A 4,039-nucleotide genomic window follows, 5' to 3' on the forward strand; every position below is an offset into this window, starting at 1 on the left:
CAAGCTTTGTGTGCCATCTGTTTCATCCCTATTGCAAGGGTCAGTGTCAGGTGCCTGGGCAGCACTGAAGGGGTGTGTTCCCAGGACTCCTCCATTTGTATAAGCGGCAGCACTGTGAGCCCAAACTCTACATGGAGGCAGAAGAGACACCTGGCCCCAGGTAAAGGCCTGCTCTCTGGAATGTGGGAGATCCTCTTCTTCCTGCTGGGCAGCCAATGTCATGCAGCAAGAACCAGTTTGCCGAGAAGCCTGGAATTAGTTGCATACCCGGTGCCCAGTGATAAAGCGGAGTGGCAGGACCAGGGTCCTGGGTAGCTGGTGTATTCTTGGCGTGGAGGAAAGGTGGGGGCTGCTCAGCACATGCACTCCTAAGCGACAGCCCCAGGTAGGGGTGGACAATCAGGCTGGGGCAGCGGCCAGAACCACCTTGAAGTGCTATACCTGCCTCTACCATCATGGGGAAGTAAAGACCTGAGTGGCAGCAATGGGAGATGAAGAAAAACACAGAGACATAGATCAAGTTTGGGCCAGGTTTGACATTGTGCTGAAAGAGACACAATGACTCCAAGCCTGTTTTCAGCCTGGTGACCTCTTGGGGCTTTGAACCTGGGTCCTTTGTCTGACACTATCCACTGTGTCCACGCTGACCCTGCTTTTGGGGTCAATGCCACAAATATCCTTTCAGTTGTTTCAATGAGTGACCTGGCACTCAAGGCAGAGAAGGGCTCTTCCTTGGCTCTCAGCTGCAAGTATGCTGGACGCATTTGGATGAAGTGGCTTTTTCCTTGTGCCCCTGGCATGTGTGGGGGCACGCAACACTGTGACCAAGGCAAAAAGAAAAAAAACAAAACAAACAAAACCACAAAAACGCAGAAAGAAAGAAAAGATGAGTGTAGGTGAAAGCCTGCAATGCCTCGTATTACCAAGTGGTCTCCTGTCAAGGTACTAAGGGGGCCCGCCCCTGCCTACCTTCACAAGATCACGTGAGATCAGGTGCGTTTAGTATGACCACAGACCCTTGACGGCAGCCTCCCGGTGGCCAAAGAAGAAACACCTGGCCTCCAGGTCTCCTCACTGTTCTGCCCCTCAAGTGGGTGGGCATGTATGAGCCCCTTGTGTCATTCCCACTAGCACAAGCTCTGCATGGCACTGGTTTCTTTCCTCTGCCTCAGCTTCCCTTGGGCAGCCCATGTCGCCGCCTCAGGGACCAGACCAGTTTGAAGAGGATCCTGGAGTTAGCTGCACACTGGGCACCCAGGGATAGAGGGGAGTGGCAGGACCCAACTCCTGGGCGGCTAATGTGATGGAGCAGAGGAGGGGAGGAAGCAGCTCAGGCCCGGTGCTCATGGGCAACCAGGAAACCTGAGTGGACTGCCAGGCTCCACAAAGTGGCCAGGGCCACCTCAAAGTGCTGTGCCCCAGGCAGGTGTAGAGTACTCAACTCTGTGGCCAAGGGGAAAGGAAAAAAATTGGATGGGTGTAGACAAAAGCCTACAGCACCTGGTATTCCCAGGCGGAATTCCATCCAGGTATTAACCAGGCCTGACCCTGTTTAGCTTTTGAGATCAGACGAGATCAGACGTGTTCAGGGTGGTATGGCCATAGATGCCTGAGAGCTGCCTCTGGTGGCCCAAGAAGAAACGCTTGGCCTCCAGTTTTCCTCAACGCTTTGTGCCCTAGGTGCCTGGGCATGCCAGGCCCCCCGTTAGGCACTCCCACAAGCTCTGCTGTCATCTGTTTTATCCCTGCCGCTGCCATTTTTCGTGGGCTGCCAAGAGAACCTCCTCAGCACCCTGTCATTATTCCTGGGGGCTGAAGGTGTGCCCACCCACCCAGACAATGGGAACTGGAGATAAGATCAAGGGTCTCAGTGTCACAGCAATTTGCAGAAGTGTGGTCGGAGGTGGGCTGGGGATGGGAGGCCAAGGGCCAGTGTCAGCTTGCTCGGCAGCTGTGCAGGGATGTATTCCCAGGCCTCTTCTGCTTTCCCGATAATGAGTGGTCTAAGTGGTGGCTCTGGCAGCCCCCAACTCTGTGTGGGGGCAGAAGAGACACCCCAGCCCCAGGTGAGGGCATGCTCTCTGGAAAGTGGGAGATCTCCCTCTCCCTGCTGGGTGGCCAAGGTCACGCTGCAAGAACCATTTTGCAGAGGAGTCTGGAGTTAGTTGCACACTCAGAACCCAGTGATAAAGAAGAGTGCTAGGACCCTGCTCTTGGGCAGCTGGTGTGCTTGGTGGCGTGGAGGATCAGGGAGGCAGCTTAGCATGTGCACTCATAGGCGACAGCCCAGTTCCAGTTCCAGGCACCTTTGATGCTCAGCCTGCATCTCACATTGCAGCTCTTGAGAGAGGTCAACCCCCATCTTTAGCATTCATTCCAGTTCAAGCCATCACTGGTTCTCAGCCTCTAGCCTGATTAGCAGTTTTTGAATCTGAAACTCTTTCTCCAGTGACCTAGGTCATGCTGTTGTTGGCATTCAGTCTGCAGCCCATACTGGATCTTTTGATCTCTGTCATCCTCTTACACAGAGCTCTCATTTTCTTTTTCCAGGGCTGTAAAAAGCACCCAGCTGATGGCACCCAAAAATACAGTCTTGGAGATCCATATGCAAGAGAAAAAAGACCACTCTTCTACCCCACCATTTAAGCCATATTGATATGATCCAAATCTTGCCTATTGTGCAAAATGTAAGTCTGTCAGTTGAAGCCAAGCAAGTTTGTACTGAATGCAGGCAGATGGTAGAGAAACTGTGGACTCAAAAATGGTCAGGCCATACACATTTATTGAAGTCCTACGGAGACAGGAGAGCAAATAAACAAACAAAAAAAATTCTGCTTTTTTCAGTGGAGGGGAAGGGATCAGGAAAATGGCTCCTCATGGTGGTAGCTGAGGGAATCAGGAAACCAAACCTCACAATAGTAGGAAAGCAATCTAGCTGAATCACCCCTGAGGAAGGCACCCATACCTTTTTATAGACACACACATGGCTTTTTTCCACATGCTAGTGCAATAATTGTGCAAAGTGCTTGCAGCCAGGAAACCAGGGAGCAAGCCTAGTGCACCAGTTTTTCCCACATCTCTGTGGGTTAAAGCATTGTTCTGAAATTAGAAGTTTGCCAGTTTGATCTCCTGTCAGGGCAATAATGGGGAAGCAATCAATTAATGAATGATTTAGCGGCACAAAAAAGTTTGCTTACCTCTCCCTTCTCTCTCTCTTTCTCTCTCTGTCTCTATAAAAAAAAAATTAAGAACTGGACAAATAGCTGGAATGGTTAGAACATCATACAAAATTGCAGAGGTTTTTGGTTTGATCCCCAGTAAGGGAATATACAGAAACAGCTTAACATTGTTCCATGTTTTAACACCACTGCCTCTTTGTAAGAGAAAGAAAAAAAAAAAAGAAAAGGAAAGAAAATAAAAGAAAAGAAAGAAGGAAAGAGAGAAAGAAAAAAAATAAAGAAAAAATATATAGTTGAACCATTTGTCAGGTCTAATTCTCCCAACACACCTGATCTTTATTTTATTTTCTTCCCATGCTATTAAGTGCTGAAGGCTCGAATAAAAGGATTGACTGCAGCTGATGCTGATGATTTCTTTCAACATGGCAGCAGTGAGACAGCAGAAGTGAGAAGGGGGTTTCTGTGAAATGGCTTGAGTGCCACAAGATCTTGGGAAAATAAGTGGAAGGATTGTGGTGGCAAATTTCAGCCTGAGATTCTCAAGACTGGGAAGTTACTGAAACTCAGCCAGGTAAAGGAGCAGTATGTTTGAGGAGTGTAGGGGTGGTGGCAACTGTGAGGGTATGCAGAGTAGGGCATGGATAAAATTATAAACAAATGCTGAGACTGGGCCAGGTAAAGGGTGTTATAAAAGCAGAGGTGGGAGTGGGGCTTTGTTCATGATGGGTTGGTGATGGAGAGACCAGGGGTAAAGAGGAAAATAGTTCTGGCATGTCTTTGGAAGGATGACTGGACACTTGTGAGAGATGTTCTGAAGAGGTTGGGAATGGAGAGGATTGAACTTATGATGTTTGTGTGTA

At 49.3% G+C, this 4,039-nt stretch overlaps 1 pseudogene; it reads right to left on the reverse strand.

Moving 5' to 3' along the window:
• Positions 1-1,488: 1,488 nt before the first annotated feature.
• Positions 1,489-1,607, reverse strand: LOC136321362 (5S ribosomal RNA; annotated as a pseudogene).
• Positions 1,608-4,039: the final 2,432 nt, after the last annotated feature.

The sequence above is a fragment of the Saccopteryx bilineata genome, chromosome 1 (assembly GCF_036850765.1).
Source record: "Saccopteryx bilineata isolate mSacBil1 chromosome 1, mSacBil1_pri_phased_curated, whole genome shotgun sequence".
Lineage (NCBI taxonomy): Eukaryota > Metazoa > Chordata > Mammalia > Chiroptera > Emballonuridae > Saccopteryx > Saccopteryx bilineata.